Below are 23,499 nucleotides of genomic sequence, written 5' to 3' on the forward strand. Positions count from 1 at the left end.
TTACTGCTGAGCTTTTGGAACCTCTTCAACGAAGATACGGGACAGCGTCGCCCAGCCTGTGTGTGCATCAGCAAGCTTATGGCCAGTGTTGCAACTTCCAACCCAGAATCCCACTCACACCTTTCCCTTGTGGATGTTGTTACAGTGACCTTCAATATGGCGGTGACGATGAAGATCGTGGTTCTTGCCGGTTTGCATATAGACCGCACCTTCAATGGAGCCAGGAAAGCTGCACTCGGCGCCATTGAAAGTGAAATACCAACGACTACAGCAGCGGTCGCATGCATGAATCCTGAGGTTACCAGCAAAATATACATGGAGGGCAGTGTCTGTGAAGTTCTTCATAAATTCGCAGTTCTATGAAGGCAATTTTTTATAACTTAATATGGTAACTAACTACAACAAACAAACGTTGGGCATAACCCTATCTTATATGGAACACAAATTAGAGACGTAAGTGATCAATATGTCAAAGAAAAAACGAATGAGCGAATAAATAAATCAGGGAGTGAATGTACGAATATGTATATAGTTAATCGTATGAATGCGAGTGCTACTTAAGATTTACACTAGGAGTATTATTTGAATAAATTAAATTAAAATTAAAAATAAACGTAAAATGACCTTATCTCAGCCAATCACATTGAAGTAATTTTCTTAGTTATATATATTAAAACATGTAACACAGAGAAAACAGCAGATACGGGACATAAAAGCCTAAGTCAAGACTACTGACTTGATTTGTCAATGAGCGGACAGGCACATGAATTTATAATTTATGCAATGCGTCAACGAGCGAGAGCAGAAAAATTGACAATTTGTTATTGTAAAAAACAAATAGACGTCAGTTTTCAATGTTATGACGAAATTCATGGTCAATAGCAGAACAGACGCTTGAAAACGTGACGTCAATTTATTATATGACAGGGAAAAGTCATGCACAACTTGTTAACGTAGCAATTTCGAATTAGAAGATGCTTCGAATATCATACGTTTTTTTTAAAGTACATGCTATCCTCCTACCCTGATCAGTCCTTGGTCTTTGCCATCTACATGTTTCCAGGTGCATTCTTTCCAGTTCATGTGCGAGGAAAGCTGAGGTGATCCTGGAGTTCTACTCTCACCTTTCTCCCCTCGCTATCCTTTTCGACCGACGGGGCCCTGAACTCCAACATCTCCCTTTTCTCCTTTCTTTCCTTCGACACCAGCTGGTCCCTTAGGTCCAGTCCACCCTGGAAGACCCCGGTCTCTTCTGGCTCCGTCGCGCCCTTCTCGTCCATCACGTCCTGGGGATCCCTGTATGCCGTGCATACCGGGAATACCATTTGTTCCCGGTTGTCCACCGCAACACAGTTGATTGGTCTGCAACAGATGTTGAAAGACAGATTATTCGTCTTCATAATCCTCCATCAACCATACCAATTGTGGAATGATCTTGACACAGCGAAAGCGTTTATCGAAAAAATTCTAACTACAAAAATCATCGGTGACTAGTTACAATGAATAATCAAGAACAGAGACAACAGAAAAAGAAACTTGAACTACTGCATGTAAAAGATGTTATGGTTTAAAACAAAAAATAACGTTCAAATTGAGGTAGAGAAGTCTCTTTAGAAACCTCAAAAGCATACGTTTGAAAAAACAAACTCGTTTGCAGAAAACGTTAGATTTTGAAATTTTGTTTAGCCTTTCTCTTTTTAATAAAGGGCCGGGACAGCTTACAGCTTACTTGCTTTTAACTAAATGAGCTCACCTTGTTTCTGCAGGTGCCTTCTGCTGCAGAGGTCAGGGCAATCAAGGGTAAAATCAGCAAACTCAACATGACGATTGGTGAAATGCTCGTGCGCTTTTTAATCTTTGGTATCTTCCGAGATCTGTGGATGGTGAAACTAATGTTAAGCAACAAGGAGCCACAATAACAATCGTCATTTACTCAGCCAAGCTAACCGCGGAACGCTTTCAAAATGTGGCATTAATTTAATTTAATGATATAGTTGTATTTTTTTTTTTAAATCGTTTTTTTACTGTTATAGTAGTATTATAAGAGTGCCAGTAAAGATCCATTTCAAACAGATGTTCGATTTTTTTCCGCGGTTTGTTTTAAGCCTTAAATTCTGGCCGAAATACATTTTTTCGTGATTCATACGTAGATCAATTTTCTGTATTTTATGGGAGTGCGACTTATATACTGTTAAATTCACAGATTGACTTGAGAATTGGTGAGAGGGAAAAGTTTTAAATCTGATTTTGCACTTCTGTTCATGCCAGATACTAAGAACAGCTGCAGGAATAGTTTTTGGGATTTCATGGATGCAATTAAAAAGGTCCTCGTAACTCGACCAAACGTCGGGTTACGACGAACAGCAGAGCTGGCTAGTCGCAATGGACTAAACTCAGCTATTGTATGGTCAAAAATATTGTAACGTGTCTTTGGTGAAATGGATGAACGCACGCCAATTGCCGTCTGTTGTCTTCACGCCCAAGAAAAGCATAATCAGAGTTTGATATTCTGTTCCGATGTTAATTATTGACAACCACTCTTGTCCCTTTTATTTTTTTCCCAAATTACCCAAGTTTTCTATAAACAAAGCCAGTTATTTTTATACTCCCGGATTTTTATATGGGCCGGGGATGTGCACATATTCACATTTGGCGTGATTAGAGTGAAATGGCGCGGTCTCTGTACGACAAGGTTTGGGAACACGAAAATAGCGACCTCCCCAAAATATAATAGCGATTGGAAAGGGTTGGAAGCTCAATCCTTAAATTAGGGAGAGCCTTAAGTTCTTTCGCCAGAAAAAGCGAAATTACTTACCTTTAACGAATACGGCAACTGAGTCAGTAGTGGTCTGCTAAGAGAAACAAACAAACTTAACGGTGGAGCAAAAAAATAGACTTTTAGCCTTAAAATTAGAGTGAAGGATGGACAAAAAATCCACACAATCCTCCGTAGGAAAAAAGATGGCGACTGGTACATTTACCCGTAGCTCTTAGCGCAAGAAAACCTTAAAAACGCTCGTAAAAACGTGTAGAAAAGTTATCAGATCTTCAAACCTAGGCTACACAATGTCCTCAGCACAGGAACAAATATTGTAAAAATTTGGCTTTCTTCGTGCCATATAGGCTGTGTTATACAACACTGTCATTCGCTAGAACGTTATGTTCTGCTGTCTATTTGTCCAATGGGGTGAAAGCTTCTATCCTGTCTATTATTCTTGTATGGTTAACTAGCTGTTGGATAGTAATTTCACAAGAACCAAAAGACTTTAAACCTCAGGTCAAACTGATAATGGCATTATTACCTTTTTTCTCATTTTTTTATAAGGGATAAACAATTCTGGAGTGTTTTAATCTCCTATTTTTGTAAAAAGGAGTTGGACAAAAAATGACATCTTTTCTAATTAGTGCTAAATATTAATCAAAAGGTGAATACATGCCACGAGGAGGCTTGATCATTGAAGCTAAGGCTTTATTAACCAGTAGACCCCATCCTTAATGGAAACTCAAACATATTGTATTGACCGGAGCAAATAAACTGTCAACAAGTCTTAACTTTGAGAACATTGCATCTGTCTGCATAACCTTAGTAACGTTAATAATAGCTTTCAACGTTGAGTGAAAAAAAAAAAAAAAGGCTATGCTTATAAACGACACAACGAAACCTTTTTATTCTTGTCATGGGTGTTATACAGTCACAGCCATATCACCGCAATGATTCCGTCTTTCAAAAAGGAACCAAACAGATTCAATGGTTGATAAGATATGAGTAAACAAGAGAACATTCTCCTTAATGGAAACTCAAACATATTGTCTTGACCTGAGCAAATTACCCCTCAAAAAGTCTTTAGGAACATGACGCTTGCTCATATAATGTGTTTAATATTGATAACAGCTTTCAACGAGGACTTAGCCAAACAGGCTGTGTTTACAAAACAGGTTCTACGAGAACATTTATTCTCATCGCGCGTGAGTCAACTGAGGCATATAACAATGATTCTGTGTTTCGAAAACAACTAAACAACTGGACTGTTTAGATCCAACGGGTATGGAGATTTTTTGAGTAAGCGAAAAAGAGCCTTGCATGTTCTTAATGGAAACTCAAACATATTGTATTGACTTGAGCTCATAAACTGTCAAAATTTCTTGTTTAAAACCTTTAAGAACATGACGCCTGTGTATATAACATGTTTAACCTTAATGGCTCTTACTGATGAGTTAAAAAAGACTGTGTTAATAAGACGAGACTTTACGAAACCTTTTATTCCTGAAGTGAGTCATAAATGTGGTATAATAAAGTGTATTATCGTTTGTCTCACGATGTAGTCACTTGAGATGTAGATCGCGACGTTTCGACTGCTTACTGCTAGTCTTCTTCAGGCGATAAGCTCGACTGATTGCACGGTATCATTTATATCACAAAGGTCGGCTGTGATTGGTGCATTTCGATCCTCCTATTGTTCCATTGTTCTGGCGAGTAGCTGTTCCCTCAGTGGTCCGCTGTTGTACCGTTCTCCTGTTGTTGTGTTTTTTGATCGTGGGCATTCATGCTTCAGGAATTTCAATTCCACTATCCCTGTTGATGTTATTAGGGTGAAGTCTTATGTGAATAGCTTCCTTGACCTTACGTGTGCACCAGTGAGATGGTACGCACGTAAGGTCAAGGAAGCTATTCACATAAGACTTCACCCTAATAACATCAACAGGGATAGTGGAATCGAAATTCCTGAAGCATATTGCATGGATGCCCACGATCAATTTACACAACAACAAGAGAACGGTACAACAGCGGACCACTGAGGGAACAGCTACTCGCCGGAACAATGGAACAATAGGAGGATCGAAATGCACCAATCACAACCGTCCTTTGTGATATAAATGATACCGTGCAATCAGTCGAGCTTATCGCCTGAAGAAGACTAGCAGTAAGCAGTCGAAACGTCGTGATCTACATCTCAAGTTACTACATCGTGAGACAAACGATAATACGCTCTATAATTGCATCTACCACGATCTATAACAACAACCTTTTCCTCGACAAATGTGGTATAGTCTGAAACAGTCATATCACTGCAATGATTCCGTGATTCAAAAAAAAGTATGACTTCATCCTTCAGGACCAATGGATAATGACATTTTCATGAATAATAAATGGTGCCTGCCTTTTCCTTAATGGAAACTTAAACATATTTTCTTTTAAAATAGACTTTTAAAAGTTCTTTTCTATAACTCTAAGAACTTGGCGCCTGAGTATGTAAACCTGGTTAAACTTTATAATGGTTATTAAAAATGAGTTGGTTAAAAAAAAAAAAAAAAAATCCCAGGCTGTTTAGATCGTTCAATGATTAAGCAATCTTTAATTGCATCGAAATGTTTCCCATTTTGAATTTTGATTATCACTAAATGATTTTTTTTTCGCAGAGAGAGCACTTTCTGCGTACTTAAGCGAGGCTACAGTCGTCCTCGTGCTCAGCCTAAGAGCTAAGGAATTTTCAATACCAAGATTTGAGACAGTGTGCTATTCTGGGTCCTACTCTCTAAAACAAATTTCTTAAAACTGAAGAAAGGAACCCGCCATTATTGCTACATACATTCAGGGAAACTACAATAATAACACGTGTCAATACTAAAAATAAACATGCCAAACATTATACTGATCAATTTATTTATCCCAAAAACAGTCAGGCATACGATAATGCGTGGACTTCAACCTCGATAATCTAGAGAGGATATATATAACGCATGCCGGAATTCGACGCAGATGTGTTAAAATTTTTCTTATCGTGTTTTTTATCCCAGAAGCACTCAGACAAACTGTAAAACCAAGACTTCAACGTGGATGAACCACAAATGATGTATAACATATGTCATGATTTACAGCGCCAATACTCGAACCGGGCCACATGCCCTTGAAAAAGAGTTAACCAATCAGAACGTTGTTTGCGAACAAAGGATAGCGACGTTTGTCTCAATGGAACCTGGCAATAACATTGAAGAATACGAACAATATATCTCAACAAAATTGAAAACCCAACAAAGTGCGAGGTGTTCCAAACCTCTTTGGAAACTTTGCCATTTGTTGATTGGTTAGTTTCGATCCTCAATTTTGTACACTTTTCTACGGGTTCGGTTTAGCTGTGGCAAAAGGAGTTTCCAAGCTGTATTTTTCAAGCGAGATTTTTAATCATAATAATTTTCCGTCAAGAATCGAATCTCAAAGAGTGTATGTAACGTAAAGAAGTCTATAGTGTTTTTGTTTTCACGTCAAACAGTCCGTTACTTGCCGTTACGAGAAGCTACCAGCCTACCGTGCTCAGTTTACGTTTTCTTCTAGCTATAAATTGCCCGTTTCGAGTAGTCGCACTCTAATTCACATCTCAAAATAGTTCTGTTATATCTATTCTAGAAGCACTCAGGCGTACAACAGGGGAAAAGAAGAAGTCAGGTGTCATGAAACAATAATACTACGATGGAAGATACTGTAAGTTCCATTTTATTCCCAAGCTGTTTATTTTTTCCATGCATGGCTTTGAAATAAGCGCAAGATTTAACAATGCCCCTTACATGTATTTAAAAACCTCAAGTGACCTCAATCCCCTTACATTTTATGGCTTATTTCTGAATTTCCACCAACTGACAGGTTTTAACGAAGCCCAATAGCAGCGGCTCGATAGTCCTTCCAGCGGTCACTGCTCGTGTAAGTGCCACATCCCCCAAAATGCAATTCGGTCAGGAAAAAGAACTCGTTGGGCATGACGCGGACAGGATGGTGGATGGGCGATGCTGTTTTGCGCCAATCAACAGCTACACCTCGTCGTTCATACACCGTGTTACTGGCGTGATAAAAGCTTGGGGTTTGGTGGCGGTGATTTGGCAGGAAGGCGAACAGGCTGTTTGGGTTGCCGTCACAGTTCCTAAACTGCACGTAGTGACCATTGGAGATGAAGCCCTGGATGCTGCGTTGTGCCGCAACATGTTTTGGGATGATCCCCAAGAGGATGTAATCATGCATGAACCTGTTCACTGGCGGCGTGTAGCCCGTGTAGCTGTTCACCCGGACACCAAAGTTGTAATGCTTGTAGGCATGTATTGGCTTGATCAATGTGTAGGACTCTTTGTGGCCCCCAAACTGCTGCAGTTTTAGGAGGACGTTTTTTTTGTTCGGTAAAAAGAGCATTGACGATTAAATTGGCATGTGTCTTGCGGGTGAAGCCCCTAGGGAGAAACGTGAAGCCACCGCCGCTTATTGCCATCTCACAGTACACAATCAAGGGCGAAAGGAAAGGCACAGGTTTGATTATGTAAAGACGGCTCGTTGCTCGGCTGTTCATCTGCTTTATCTGCTTACAGCTAGTAGGTAGCTTGTAAGAGTGCTGACAGAGAAAAAAAAATTAAACGGATAGAAATATTTCGTTCATAATTGCGTGTAATGATTACAAGATAATCTAGATGAAGCCCGTCAAATTTTACCCACTGACCTATACTTGTGGTAACCCTGATGATACTCAAGATTACCAAGTGAGAATGCCCTCTCTTGAATAGATACTGAACAGCCTATGCTATCCTGGTGGACGACCTTTCAGATAAAAGATGTTGCGTAGTACTTCAGCTTGCCTATTACTTCTAACAGTTTTTACTGTTTTTTTTTTGTTTGATATATGTATGGCATGCGCGCAACACTGACTAAAATAATACTTGGCATTGGACACTGATTGGTCTAGCAAAACACAAGCTTACGAGAGAGTCTGTCTGAGGTTTCTGTAATCTTAGCAAGGTGATATGAGCTGATTTTGTAGTGCAAACTTAAAAGTAATGTTTCCCAAGATGTAATCACTTCTTTCTATAGTGTACTTACAGTGTAACCAATCAAGAACAAAGTGATAAAAACAACCACAAACTTCATTTTTTTCTCTGCGAAAAGAAACCGTCGAGTTAACATGTGCACAGTTACATTATGTTAAAGCGATTTTATAGGCTTAGGTGTTCCTTTTTATCTAAAAATGAAAAAAAAAACAAAGGTTCGAACAAATTAATAAAACATTAGCTGAAATGGTGTTGGAAGCGAAAGAAGCACTAATTTGAAAGGATGAAATGGACTCAGGTTTCTGTCAAAGTTAATAGAGGGGAATGGTTATGAAGCTCGACAAAGTTCTTTGTTGTATGTTTTTGTTCTCTTTTTGGCTTTGACCGTGCACAAAACACAATAGTTGTTTACTACTGACCGAGGAACTAACCAATGGAATTGTTTTGATTACGTAACTCGTGAACCATTCAGTGTAAATCTTGGCATCTTTGTTTGTTCTCGGGCTTCATTATCATTCCCCCCTATTAACTATGGTTTCTGTGGATCATAATTCACTCCTTTAAAGCTGCTAATTCTTCAGCAGAAAGTGTTCGGTATTTTTAGCCAGTTTCATGCTCACAACTTAACATATATAATTATAGCATTACAGGGCAGTACTTAGAAATTTGAAGAAATACCTGTTTCTTCCACAACGATCTAACTAGAACTAAAAAATTACTTAATACGCAATGGAAGTGGAGTTCCTATATCACAGAACAGCTGAGTTCCAATAGTCTTTACCTCGTACTTCGCTCGACAGATTCCAACGGTATCGAATCTTTCCTCAAAAAAAAAAGAGAAAATAATTTTAAACCAATAAGTCATTTCCGAGTTGTTCTTACCTCTGTTTCAAAATGAGTCTTGGTGTACAACCTTTCATAACGAAATAGGTGTTCCTTGAACGTTGATTTTCTTGCAAATCAAACTCATTTCCAAAAACAGAGGTAAAAAGAGACTCGGAAAGAGCTCATTGAAAGCTCGTATATTTTAATGCTTTCATAGATGTTAGATGCTATATGTTTAAAGGACATATTCACTCGCGTACCTCGTATCTCGAAGTAAGATGTGAAAATGATTCGCTTTGTTCCTTCACACCCAGGAGAGTGTTATGATGCAGTATTACGCCACACATCAATTTATAGTGATCGCGTCACACGAAAATTCACTCAAATTGTTTTCTCACCGGCTCTAACTGTGTTTAATTAATCATTCCAGGAATCATTTCAACAAATCATAGACTTTATGTTTACGTTAACAGCTCAATTTAAATGCCTAGCCCTTAATGGAAATTCAAACATATGTGTACTGACCCGAGCAAATATACTATCAGCAACTTTGAGAATGTGACACTGTGTATATAATCTTAATATTAGCTTTAAAATTGTGAGTTAAAAGGGACTGTGGTTATAAAACGAGACTTAACAAAACCTTTTAATCATATCATGAGTCAGAAATTTGGTGTAGTCGTACATTCATATCACGACAGTTATGATTACGTCTTTCAAAAATAACCAAACAGGTTCAATGGATAATCGCATATGAGTAAACTAAAGAGCGTTGTTGTCCTTAATGGAACTCAAACATGTCGTCTTGATCTTGGCAAATTAACTGTCGACAAGTCTTGATATAAATTAAAAACTCTGAGAACATGGCGCCTGTGTATATCGAACCTGTTTAATTTTAATAATTGCTTTTAACGAGGAGTTAAACAAAACAGGCTGTGTTTATAAAACGAGACTCTACGAAACCATTTATTCTTATCCCGAGTCACCTTTGGCACATAACAGCGATTCTGTCTTTCAAAAACAACCAAGCAACTGCACTGTTTAGATCCAACGGTTGTTGACACTATCTGAGTAATCAAAAAAGAACCTTGTCCTTAATGGAAACTCAACATATTGATTGACTTGAGCATATAAACTGTCAGTAAGTCTTGATTTAATACTCTGAGAACACCGCGCCTATCTTTATACCTTCTAACCCTTGATAATGGCTTTTAATGAAGAGTTAGAAAAAAGGCTGTGTTTCTATAATGAGTCTTAAAGAAATCTTGTACTTTTTTTAGTGAGTTGGGTTGACTTGTTATGAGTCAGAACTGTGGTATTATCATACAGTGATATTACCGCAATAATTCCGTCTTTCATAAAAGAACATTTATATAACGAGACTTAAAGAAACCTATTATTCTTGTAGTGAAAAAAGAAAAAAAAAAAAAAAAAGAGCCCGAAATGTAGCAGCTCAAGAAAGCTTGCAATTCTTCTTGTCGTCATAATGTAGCAGCTGTTATAGTTTTGGCGCTAGGGGTATTAATTGTTTCTGTTGTGTGTTCTGCTGTTCTGTCAAAGGGTATCGAGCCATTCGTGTGAAACCGTGCGAGAGCTGCTACTCAACCCAAAACAATCAGAGTTTGATTCGCGAAATTCTTTTGTTGCCAAAGCGCTGAGCTAAAGTTCTTTCCGCCTACAGGGAAAGCTCAGTTCTGCATCAGTTTTAACCCTGGTATGTAGATGTATAAAGAAATTTGTAGCAAAGTGGTGATTCATCGTGAAGAATAAGACGCCAGATTTCGAATAGATAATAACTTGGTAAAGTTTACCTTTAGCTGTTCGACAATGAATCTTTTGTTATCCCTCTAGAGTAGTCTTCTTGTTCTCTAGTAAGAATTCGTTGTAGAATCGGCGATGCGGTTATCATTATTTTTATACAATTCAGAAGAACTAATTTTAGATGCACCTTAAAAAAACTCCGTTATTCTAGAGTCTGCGGTTCCACTCGGCTATCGCCTCGTGGACTCACAGCTTCGCTGATAATGTTGTGTCGAAATTCATGGTCAATAACAGGAAAAACGCATGAGAAACGAACGTCAATTTCTTAAATATATCCCTTTTGGCTTTTGCGACCAGGGAATTGGATTCTTTAAACCGGCAGATTGTCAGGAGCTAATGGGTACATGACAGGCTGCAATGCTTCAGATACATTAAACTGAAAGAAAATACAGCTTGACATGGACACAGTTCAATACCCGACTTTTTCGGGTATTTCCTTATCTAGATAACCATCATGATTTCTGAATTTAATTAGCTAAATTTTCCAAAAATATTTCCACTGTTGTAAAATTCTTCACCAAATATTTTATCTATACAGCAGCATTTTCGATCAGTTCCTTTGATGTCATTACTACGGTATAGAAATCTGTCATCGAAGGCGTATAGTGTAAGAACTCAACTCGGGCTCTCTACAACGTTTAGATTACCAGCGAATATTTGACAACTTTTAAGAGCCTTTTGAGCCTTATATCTAATTTCCCTACCACGTACCTGTAGAAAGTAAACTTTATTTGAGATCCAGTAGCATTCGAAGAGTGATCTGAGCTATCAGGGTAACAGTATTCGGAATTCAGAAATATTAATTTATCATGCAGTAATTCGCAAATCTTAAGATATATTAAGTTTTTTTCGGTGACACTTATAATGGAATTTCCAGTTAGTATTAAGTGGAAGACTATCTTATAGATGACATACTTGCATCAGTAGGCGATACTTAAGATGGGCGCTGAGAACTCAGTGTTGGGTGGCATTCTCATTGGAACAAGGAAACAGCTTATCCATGAAATGGTCATGTATTCATTCGCTTTTTCTCCACTAGTGAGCTGTTACCTTAAAATTGCTGACCATTAGGAAAGTCTCTGAATCATGTACAAAATCTATTAAGTACAAACTGTCCACGGTACGGTTGAAACCCCGCTATTTCGAGCTCTCGGGAGGAACGCAAAAAAGCTCGAGATAGCGGTGGTTCGAGTTGGTAGGAGAATAAATGCCTGAAATGTATAACGAAGGGAAAATGACTCGAGTTCGAGAAGGTGGTGAGTTTGAAATAACGATGTTTAATTGAATATTATATTTCCGTTCTCAAATCAGGTGAGTGTGATTACACTCTTCTTCAATAAAAAAATACATTTTATAGGAATATTGGGGCTGCTATTTGCGAAATTGTTAGAATATTTTAAGAATAAACCCGTGGCTGAGATTTTGAAAAGAATATTAGTTTGTGTTTTGAAAATTTGTAAATGCAATACAGTTATATGTTTTTTACTAAGCCGTATCAATTCTTCCATTCTCTAAACGACAAAACCAGAAAAATAACAGACACAGCACAAGCCGTAGTTTCGATGCTAATAGCATTTCTACAAGTAGTTATGTGTGTCGTATTAAGCTTTATTGCCTGCAGTCTGGCAAATGACCTCTACGCCATCAAAGTCATGATAGCTATATAGGACAGATAATCTCACGTTATGGTGGCATAGTCAGTCTACTTTATATTCCTATAAACTAAGAATATTTCTCAAGGGTATTTTCAGCCTTAAGTCGGTAGAAAACTAAGAATATTCAGCCCGGGCCAGAAAAGCGATAATCATATTGCAAAAAACAAAGAATCTAGTCTGAGACAGCCAAAAATTTCGCATATTTTAAAGTATTGCTCGTGCTAACCCTTACCCCATACATGTACGTCCGTTTTACATCCTTAGTAACAGATAATGAGTTGTTCTTTCCATCCATGGGTACAAAGATAATTGTCAAAATCGTAGCGTTTGTGAAAGAGCTAGGTTGCTTAACCGTCAAACCGGCCGGGAGCGATGATCGGGGTGAGAGGTCCAGTTAATTATTTGCGGGGCATTATGCGGTCTTAAAAGCAGCTAACTGTTTTAGAATGTGTCTTGGAAAAAAGATCAGTTCGTATTGGCTCCAAATTGAGAAAACATACTCTGAATTGAACTTCTTATTGTAAAGAAATATTGATAAGAAATAAATTATTAATTTATTATTATGAATTCAGAATTGAATGACACGAAATGATCAGACTCTCGAATTTACAGTAAATTTCGACCACACGTAAAAGGCTGCTTTAATATGTCGTTTTGTATTTCAAAAATTTTTATTTCCTGCTGCTAAAGTCCACATCACTCCTTTGCTGTGGGAGTTACACTGGTCCCCTGTTCGCTACCGTATCGAATATAAAATAATATTTCTTACATTTAGGTTATTTGCACCTTTAAAATAAATATTTCATTCAATTTCCGCCTCAGTATAATTTAAGACGCAGTCACCACACTAGAGTTTATTTACACCTCCTAAAGTGAGAACAAAGAAGACTTTGGAGGACAGATCATGTAGCAGCGCCCAGAATGAAATCTACTTGAAACTACTATTTTCACATGTAAGTTTATACTTTCATGCAATCAATTATATCTTCTAAGCCCCAAATCAAAGGCTTTTTATGAATATATCACTGTCGTGGAGGACCTGGGAGGTGATTTATCTTTTGCTGGCTCATTAGTCATTAGTCGAATGACTACAACAGCGAAGGTTTTTCTAGACACAACGTAGCCGACCAGAAAAACACGCCATCACCGAAATCATTGCTAGTATTTTGGACTAAGATAAGATATGGAACGAAGTTTGCTCAAATTCAAGGCAATAAATATAAAAACTACTCTTTTAGTTAAAAGAGTAATACAGTTACACATTTTCTTGAATATTCTCTTTTTCAAAAACTGGGTCATTGGAATGCAATTCGAGAGTTTTCATTGGCTCTGCCATCTTGGCTAATGAGCCATTATATTATGCTCTACAAATGTGGTAAGCTAACGTGGGATTTTTTGGGGACGTTGCAATTTTTATTTTATTCTGGGGGCGTTTATTGAATTACAATTATTCCACTCATGCTTCTTCGATATGAGATTATTATGGCCAACTCGACTCTACGCGCCTTCTTCGCTATCTAACCATCTCATATCCAACGCTCGCTCGTGGAATAATTGTTAAATATACTCCATTGCGGAGTGTCTTCTAGAATAGCTTAGCGTGGGAGACAACGTACTAAGCTACTTTTTACGAGTAAGGTTTTCAATACAAGAAAACCAAACATTGAAATACTTTTTCCTTTTCCCATTTTGTGACAACACCACGGTTTGCGAAACGAAAAAAAGAAATAACACCTCTTAATGGCGATGGAGAGTCTGTATAAAAAAAAAGTGAAGCCTTGGAGCTGACTGGCTTGTAGCTGCCGGGGCGTATCCCGGTTTCTGTATCATGAAGCGGTTAGGTGTATTTCTACTCCCCCTGGACGGGATGCTGGTCCATCGCAGGTCTCTCCCCCGCAATTTGTTAGGTTTCCGCGGCAATTCGCCGGTACCCATTTATACTCCTGGGTGGCGAGAGGCACTGTAAGAGTTACGTGTCTTGCCCAAGAACAAAACACAGTGTCCCCGGCCAGGGCTTAAACCCGGAGCGCTCGATCCGGAGACGAGCCCACCAACCATGAGGCCACCGCGCCTCCACAAAAGTCCGTATAATTCCATAAAATGTTTAATAAAACATCATGTTAGGGTCACCTAGTCGCATCCTAAAAGCCTTCAAATTTCAACTTTAATTTAGCGACGAGTGTTGGTCTGCTTCATGAATTCCCTTATTTTAACGATATGTATAGATATTAGAAAACTGCATCTCATTTCATCATACATTTTTCAGCCACTTGTGTAACAGTAAGAGAGTCTGAAAATGTGTTGACGCCATTTCCGCCCAGAAGCAAAGAGATGGAAACAATGAGTCTCCTGGCTGCTAAAATGGCCTTGCGCGAAATGTTGAAGCTGGGATCCTTGTCCAGAATGAATTCAGTCGCACCAATCAGGAGCCCAGTTCGTGGGCGAACGGGTTTTTCAAAATCAAGGGGTTTGCGGGCAAGCGTTCACTCCCTCGTCCCACCACCCCCTGTTTCGCCGAATTTTTCCTCTCGCTCTTTACGCGCGGTCAGAATGCGGAAAAGCTCTTTGTACAGGAAAGCTTGCTACACAGGCTGGCAAGCAACACAATATCCAACAGGTATAAAGATCACGTTTGTTTATTGAAAAAAAGATAAAGAATTCCCGAAGACTGTTCCTAAACAAACTCATGAGCAGCCGATTTAATTTCTCAGTTATCGCTAAAACATGTACTACACAAATACACTCAGAAGCTTGATTAGAACCTGAGTAATCAATACAGCCTTGCACTTAATGGATACAATATGTTATCATGAGTCGAGCAAATTAGCTGTCAGAAATTGTGTTCTACAACTTTGAGAACATGCTACTTGTGTATACAAACCTGGATAAACGTGATAATGGCTTTTACGATGATTTGAAATTAAAAGAGGCTGTCCCAGCTAAAAAACGTAAAACTAAACTGTTGATTTTTCAAAGCAAGGGCAAACATTATCTTTTGCTCCATCATTTTATTTTATTTTGGAATCACGATTATGAAGCAAATTGTATATTTTCTCGGACGAAACTTTTCTAAAGTTTTCAAACGAGATGAGTATAGTGATCGTAAGAAAGGATGTCGCGGGCTCCTGCGTCAGACATTTAAACCTTGGTGCCTATAAAGTGAGGCGAGAGAGGGCTGTCGCTGTTCACATATCTCTCCGAGACAATAATTCTATGCGATAACTGCTTGTCATCGATTCATGACGTTGCTGTGACAACAGTTCAATTTTAATTTTCGATATAATTACTCGTTCCAATGATATTGTTCAAGTTTATTTCAGTTTCAAGTTAGGTTCAGTTCAGTTTAAGTTCAGTTTAGTTTAGTTTAGTTTGGGTTGGTTGGCTTGGTTTGGTTTCGTTTGGTTTAGGTTAGTTCTGCAGAATTGCTTTGTGTCATCATCCCATTGTTATTTTCGACTGAATAGTGCAGTTGGCTTTTCGAGTTTTTTATTTATGTCCTGAGAAAATAGCAATATCCAGAAGTCATATCCAGACACTAACAAACCTTCCTTATAAGCTAAGCTGCGCACGCTATCTACCAAAAACATTGTGCGTTACTGAAGGGGTCTCGTAACAATGATAAGCAAATGGAGTTGTTCTGTATTCCCTTCCTCCCTTCGCCTTCGTGTGTGGGCTGTACCACAGCAAATACTAATTCGAAAAGTTGGTCAGAGGAAATTTTTTTTTTCGATTTGCTGAGCTGAACAAAGTTTCCTCACCAATCGGCTAGCTGCATGCTTTGCAGTTCGTAAACATTGTATGCTTTAGGTTATTATGCAACAATTAAACTTTGTTACCACTGAGTTGTTGAAAATATCAGGAATCAGTGTTTATAATTCAACCAAGATAAGAAATCAAGTACCCTAACAACGAAATCTAACAGCATGTTGAGTTTTCCCACTTTTGGCTACCTTATAATTTACAGTATGACCATGGCAATAACCTTTCCCCTACATGCCTATCGGTGCAAGTTAAACTTAATCTTATGCCGAGTGTACAAAATTGTCTGTTAGTAAACACCATATAGAAGCCTTTTTTCAGGTATTTTATGAGTGGATAAATTGAAAGCAGTATATAAAGGGATCGTAAATATATTTAGATACTGCCCCTTCATGGTCATGAAAGGTCTTACTGTTCGTCCAAGATAACTTATCCTCGTTAATTACCAGAATCACAATGGACTTTATCGGGTAAACGTACATTAGGGTTTAAGCCTAATGAGCTTGCATGAAATTTTTGACCGTGTACCGTTGAATTGCCGCATCAAGTATTAAGAGTAAATGTCAGTAAAAATCAAAGATTATCGAAAAAATCGCGGACACGGCCAAAAATCGATTTGGCTCATTTTTTGCCTGTAGGTAGCCTTATATAGTAAAGTAACGGAAATGGGGTTAGATGTTTGAAATATGCACTTTAACGGGGATAAACCGTTGAAAACTTTCGGCGGGTCAATTGCTCAAATTTCACCAAGCGCGATCCTTAAATTATGCACTTTTCGGGCAGCTGTCATACGAACAAAAATGTTACAGAAGGACTTTTCTAACTATAGAAATATAGAGTTGGACTTGCTTTAACGAGAAAAAGTGATAGTTTTTGTCTCGTGTTATTCCTGGAGGAGCTACGTCTCTGTTAAGAGACGACATTTTCGGCCTTTTGAGATTAAGGCAAAGGTGGCCTAGAATAGCTTGGCAAAAATACATGTGGTAGTGTCTCAAAGTTTACAATAACACTACCAAGAAGCCTTGAAAGATAGTTCTTTACGATTTGGGTTTTATTTCTTTGGGACCTTTGACAATCAAAAGATGACCACCGGCCGTATTTCGGTTAAATACTGTGACGCCGTAATGAGATGCATAATAACAAAATTAAACGCGTTGTACACAAATAACTGTTTTGGTCAGTTACATCTTCACTGGCCGTTGAAATGACTAGAACATATCAAAATGTCTACAACTACATTTTATTTTCATATACTGAGACAGGAGAAACAAATTTCGACTTTTCCTACCCTGTGAATCGCGCCATAATTCTGCATAATTCTGAACACAACAGGTTGAACAATTGAATTGCACACAACAGGTTAAATTTGCCACACAGTCGTTAGTTTACGTTTGCTTCGCATCCAGTGAACATGAATTCGAGCATTTGCATCCCTTCTGCGCCTTCTGCACTCGCCAGTTTCGAACATACTGAAACTCGTCAACATAAATTGCAAGAGACGCCACAAATTGTGGCGAGCTCGAGTGACTGAAATGCGATATGTAGAACTCTGCTGTCACGCAACGCCCTCTTAAAAATTGTATACGCACCGCCTTTTATAATCAGCGGATCAGTTATTAGTGAAACGTATAGTGCTCAGTTACTTGGAAGTGCAGGTACACTCCTGGACTAATTGCGTGAGTCGTGCGATGTATGGCTTTTTCTTCTTCTGAGGTGCAATGTCAGAAATATCCAGCCTAAGGTCGATGCACATGTCTCTTAGCCTATCCACTCTTAAAGTTGTGAGTGTACGTTTTTGTACAAGTTCGCAGATGTTAAGATCGAAAGATACAATCGGATGGCGAATAGCCACATCTCTCATCACATTTGCACACACAGCAGATAGATGACTCTCAGCATCGGCGAACTTTCGTCCTCGTCGGCACTCTCCATGGCCACTTCTGAGACTTCACTAGCTTTTGCTTCGTTACGGCGGCTGTAACTTCTAATCGCTTCTTTGCTGAAAGACGGCTAAAATAGCCACTAATCTGCTGCGACGTAAGGACTTCACCAGGTTGAAGTCGGCGTTCCCCCGCCTGGTCTCTTGCTAAGCACATTGCTTTCGAAACTCCCTGTGGATCGCTTTTCCGTCCACTTTGCTCCCCTTTTTGAAATTGGTCAGTTAAGAATTCGGTCTGTTTCTTTGTAAAACGCACCTTTTTCTTAATTGTCTTCAGGGCCCATCCCATTGGAAGAGGCGGCAAGGCGTCACTCTTTGCTTGGACAGTAACTTGAATGCTTGGAATTCGACTTCATCCCTCCGTCTGCTTGGAAGAATATTCTCTTTTAGCTCTATCGTAGAGAGTTTCCTGTTCGAGCATCATGTTTTCCAGTATCTAGGTGTGTCTGGAGTTTTGCAAAGCGACTGTATGCTTTTACACATCCATCCTCTGGACACGGGAAAAGCATGTCATCTGGCTTATTTTGACCAGTGCTGCTTCGATCTTGGTTTTCGTTTTCAGTTGAGAAATCTGCTTTGACAGAGCTTTTCTTGATATGTCGATGTCTCACAATCTTGAACGGCGGCGCACCACTTACATTCTGCGATGGGGGTTCTAGGATTTCCAATTTTTCGGGCTGCTTCATGACTCCTTCGAACTTTGCCCATGGCACTACTTTACCGGAACCCACATTGAATGCTCTCCACACTCGTTAGCCAGTTTCATCGTACTCAAAATTGTTGAGTAAGCTTATGCCATCCCATTTGATATTAAAGGTGCTTGACGGCTTGGCAGCAACATAGCTTGCGTTCACTCCTGTGGTTCCTTGGCCAGATTCAATGGCTGTTTTGAGCTGTAAAGCGTTGATGACATCATTGCCTTCGTTTGCGTACCTTCCAACGTCTCCTTTGATTGTTGCTGCTTTGCGATCACATACTCCCTTTCCACCTTGAGGGTCCGAGAAGTCGTTTCTTACAGCAGCCACTCCTACTGCATCACTGGCCAGCTTAGCTGAGATGATTGAATTTCCGCTGTGATAACAGCCAGCGTTATCTTGTTTGTAATAAGCCATTTCCAGGTCTGGAATTTCCTTTTTCAGGGTAGTGAGGCAGTCAAGCATTATCGAAGCCACAGTCACACTGTCTTGGGCGCAGCTTTGAAATACGTGAACAAGTGTATGCGATTCAAAGTGCTCAGAGCCCTCTGACCGTCTTATGGCAACGCTAATGTGCCATGGCAATCCTCGCTTCGCAAACCAATCTGACTGTGCCTCTCGATATTTTCGGGGCATATATTTCATTGCCCAGTCCTGGACTAACAGCACCGATCGGCTCTCGAGTTTGGCTAAAACTGAATGCTTTGCGTCAGCTTGGTGGACTGAACGTAGCTGATGGGCTTTCCAGCTAATGATATCATCCCTTGCCTGTTTGATAGTATGCAGCATGTCAGCTTGATCTTCTGCTGACGAAAGCGCAATTGATCACTCATCTTCTATGGTACGCATGACTTCCTCTAACTCATAACACTGCACACATGACTCATTGTGGAGATGGTCGCAGGAGCCCTGAAATTCTGCATTGCCTGGATCACTTAGCGCATAAATTCGACAATGATCGGGAACCTCTGAGGACTCCACTGCATGTACCTAAAAAAAGAGGTAAAATGACAACCGCGTGATTCAGTGCATATTTGCAAAGCAACGCATGCGCATCGACATTTCAAAAAGATTACTTAACCGATTCTCGGCGTTGTATACATGTGTGTAAGCGTATTACAGTGAATTGCAAACTCTAAAAAGGACTTGGAGAGAAAGAAAAAGGTAGCCGTGTATCATAGTAAGAAGTCTACTACATCACTTACGCAAAGGCAACGCATAATTATAAAATATGCACCGACCTTATAGTCGCCCTTTAGGTATTGCTTCGACAAACGAAGTTGCTGCTTAATTTCCCTCGCCCATTGCTGAGTCTTGCCACAGTCAACAAGCTTGTCTACGAGTTTCTCTAAATGATCAAATGCGTCCGCTCCTTGTGCTGAAAAGTTATCAAGTCCTTGAAGAGACTTGCGAACAGATGAAGAACACACCGCCAAAACTCTCTGTGGGGTTCTCTTACTCATAAGCTCAAAGTTGGTTTCACAGCAATATTGTTGATACTGCTGGACAATGCGCTCTGGTATCATTGTTCTGATCACATTGGGTGTTTTCATGATCTCGCCAGTTTTTATGATCTCGCCAGTTGACAATTTCAGAAGTTTTTCCCCAAAAGGAACATCTTGAATTACGTGTGGACTCGTTATGAGAGAAACAAAATGTTCTAATTTTTCAGGTTCAATCCTCATTCTCTTTTTCTCCTGGTTTGGAAGAGGAGCAGCTCTTCCAGGTAACAGCCTGTGGCGTTGGGCAATGTTGTAGCGATAGCTAGTAACGGCTGGAATAAACTCTCTCATCTCCTTAAGGGATAACTTATCTGCCATCAATGAGAGTATTTGTCGTCTGGTGCTCCAATGTTGCGCGTTCAAGTAGCTCTCAGCAAATGCATTAAGAAGCTCCGTCTCTTTTTCACTTCTGCCTTCGACCACAACCTGACTCTCTCTGCTTACAAAATGACGATCACAAAGCTCCGTCCACAGTTCTTGCGAATTTTCAGGTGCCAGGACATCAAGCATTGCAGATATACATTGTTGAGCTTTCCGTAGGTATCTGCGTTTAGTACGCTCGTGCGCTGTATTCCACGGCACTTATAACGTGTGACGTACTGGACTGACGTCTCGAAGCTGTAAGAAGCGATTAAGCTGCACCTGGGACTCGTTGTCTAGACTGGAGCCTTCATCACTGTCTTCGGAATCTTCTTGCGGAAAAAAAAAGGCTCTGCCGTCTGGATGTGGAACCTTCTGGCAGTTATTCATCAAGAACAGTTACAGGACAAGTAATGGCAGGAATATTAAAGTCACTCGCTTGTTCATCAACCTGACAAAAAAGTGGACACATTGCTTTGGATGGCTTCAAAATGAGATCAACCGTGTGCAAGCGCGGGGTGTCGTGTATAAAAGCGCAAGTCGCATGCGAGCTGGAAAGTAATATTCGATAATTAATTTATTTGACTGGTAACCTATCCTGATATCTTTATCCAGTTACTACTCAGTATTATTTTCCATTTGGAGCATTTAGAAAAAAGTTGAGAAGCCATATATTAATTTAAAACCTTTATTATTTGGCTATATTCTGGGATGTGATTGGCTATCCGGGCAGGGCACGCTTTTCCAATTCTTGTGCCATGTATGGTCTTGCCCAATCGTTGACGGGCGGCAATGGCGGCATTTTGAGGATGCGCATGCAAGTTATCCTGGATACGCCCTTCTCCCGCGTGGGTTGAACCCCTGAAAAGGGCAGAGAAGGGAGAATTCAGAGAATGCGTCAACGTTTTCCACTTTCATTAACTATATTGGATCGAAATTTTTCATAAACACTTTGAAGAAACTCGCCAAGCTTAGACCACATAGACCTTCTGTGATGTTTTCTACACCTCCTGTGGCACCCAATTCCTGCGATTCTAACTGATTTTTTGTTTTTGCCAGAGACTGTCGACATCGTACACAAATTCCTTTAATATTTGGAGAGAAAGGATTAACTTATTCTTTTCTACTTTACACATCCCCCTTGAACAAATAGCTCTGAATGTGGCAAAAGTACAAACCTAGCCCAGGAAAAAAGCCCCACAAACCTCAAACTGATTACGCAATCTGTATTTTACCTTTTCACAAGTCAGTCTTTTAAGTTCCTTTCCTTTTTTTCCGGAGCATTGTTGGAAGAAATTGTAATATTTGTAAAATATTTTAATTCGAGTGTTCCCCTTTTGAATAAGTCTTGAAGAAGGTGAAAATGCTGAGTAGATGCCAGTGTTTGAACAAGATTTCGACGTAAAAGTATTTGCAAAAATCCTGAAAACTCGTGAGACATGAAAATAATTTTGCTGTTAAACTTGGCGTTATTTTACGCGGCAGTGAAGTGATTTGAAGTAAGGATATGAAGTCTGTGATTCCCGCCAAGTACCCTGCGTGAAATGAGAAGTTATACGGATGTTTATCCTTGCATAAAGTGAGAATAAACATTGTAATCGTTTACCTGATCCGATGGGTACGAGGTTTCTCGTAAGCTCAAAAATGTGTATTGAGTGCTGCAAACTAATTCCCCTTTCTGCTGCAGGTACTCTTTCAGATTCCTTTTTGTGACCGGAGACATCCTGAGGCACAGAACATAATCTACTGGCTCTTCTCCATCCGATTCCAAGGCTTGATCGATGTAACGGGCAAACAGTCATTTCCGAAAAATTGACGGGCTTCACGAAAATCCCGCTTCTCGCTAAGATAAGTTTTATTTCTGTCTCAACACCTGAAAGCTGTAAAAAACGCTTGTGGCTTTTGATATCCTTGCTGCACGATGACAGTGATACTGTCTGAGTGGGCGGATGCCTTGGGCGTTCCTCTGCACCACAAACGCCACCAACAATATCAAGGAAAGAACAAGACATTTTTTTCTGCTGGAGTTAAAGCAACCGTTATCTTTGTTGCTTTCACCGACGATCATTACGCTTTTGCTTTTTGTTTACTTTCGTTAACTGGTTACATTTGTATCCCGTGGGAAAATTAAATCGTTATTTTCGTTCCATAAAGTTTTCACTGTACGTTTTAAATTTGTGACATTTTGTAAAGTCTGTTTCTTTGTTGTATCTTTTTTGTTCATGACGGCAATATTTTTGTTTAGCTTTTATTCGTGTTGCAGAATGTATTGTTAGTTGATCTGTTTACGTGACAGATTATCACATGTCACGCAGTCCACACGCAGACAGGAACCTGTGCAAATCGCTAGCGGTGCCTGTCGTGTTTGTATGGGATCTTCTGTGTGTGGGACGTCAAAAAAGCCAAAATTAGGATCAAAGTAGACTAAACGAAACTGGGTTGCGACACGCTATAGAAAATGACGAAAACAAGTAACTTTTAAAGTTTACTCATCACCGGCTCAGTGGCTTCATTGAGTGCGCCGGTCGGCCCCCTTTACACTAACTTGCAGAGGACAGTATTTCGAAAGAATATTCCAAGTGGCATAATAAGGGCCTATAAAAGATTTCTAAGGTAAGGAACTATTGATATCAAAGCAAACATAACAAGTTAAGTGCGGCTGCGACTCAAACAATGGTTTGCTTGTGTCACTGCAATGTTGATTTTGTTCATTTCAATATGGCGCCATTTACAATTTTACCGAAGTTTGGTTGGTTGGTATATTGAAACAGTAGAAGATACCAGAAAAATGAAACGATAAATTTGAAGACCTACCTTATAAGCCCTCGTGATAGTATTGCTGGAAATTTTGAGACACTACCACATGCACTTTTGCCACAATATATTAGGCCGGGTTTGACGTGAACTAAAAATGGCGAAGACGTCCTCTGGTAATTAACCCGTGGTTTCATCAGGAAGGACACAATACAAAAAATATCAGTATATCTTGGTAAAGGAAGGCCAACTGTATATATTTATAGCTAGACAATTCCTGCTGTCGCATTTTAGTTCATCTAAGGTCGGCCTGAAAACTGCATAATTTCGAGCTCGCGCGCACTCATTTTCGATCATGCAATTCATAACGGTTTATTCGCGTCAAAATG

General features: G+C 39.5%; 3 pseudogenes across 1 annotated transcript; all 3 read right to left on the bottom strand.

Annotated features, from left to right (window-relative positions):
• On the bottom strand, nt 1–1,822 carry LOC145465085 (collagen triple helix repeat-containing protein 1-like; annotated as a pseudogene).
• Nucleotides 1,823–6,474: 4,652 nt separating this feature from the next.
• On the bottom strand, nt 6,475–8,993 carry LOC145466477 (uncharacterized; annotated as a pseudogene). The gene is made up of 4 exons (XR_014041899.1): nt 8,886–8,993; nt 8,582–8,618; nt 7,853–7,908; nt 6,475–7,370 (listed from the first exon to the last, which is right to left on the bottom strand). The product of XR_014041899.1 is annotated as an uncharacterized LOC145466477 (transcript).
• An 8,506-nt stretch (nt 8,994–17,499) lies between these two features.
• LOC145465086 (uncharacterized) lies at nt 17,500–20,506 on the bottom strand (annotated as a pseudogene).
• Nucleotides 20,507–23,499: the final 2,993 nt, after the last annotated feature.

Source organism: Orbicella franksi, chromosome 13 (genome assembly GCF_964199315.1).
Source record: "Orbicella franksi chromosome 13, jaOrbFran1.1, whole genome shotgun sequence".
NCBI classification, from domain to species: Eukaryota; Metazoa; Cnidaria; class Anthozoa; order Scleractinia; family Merulinidae; genus Orbicella; species Orbicella franksi.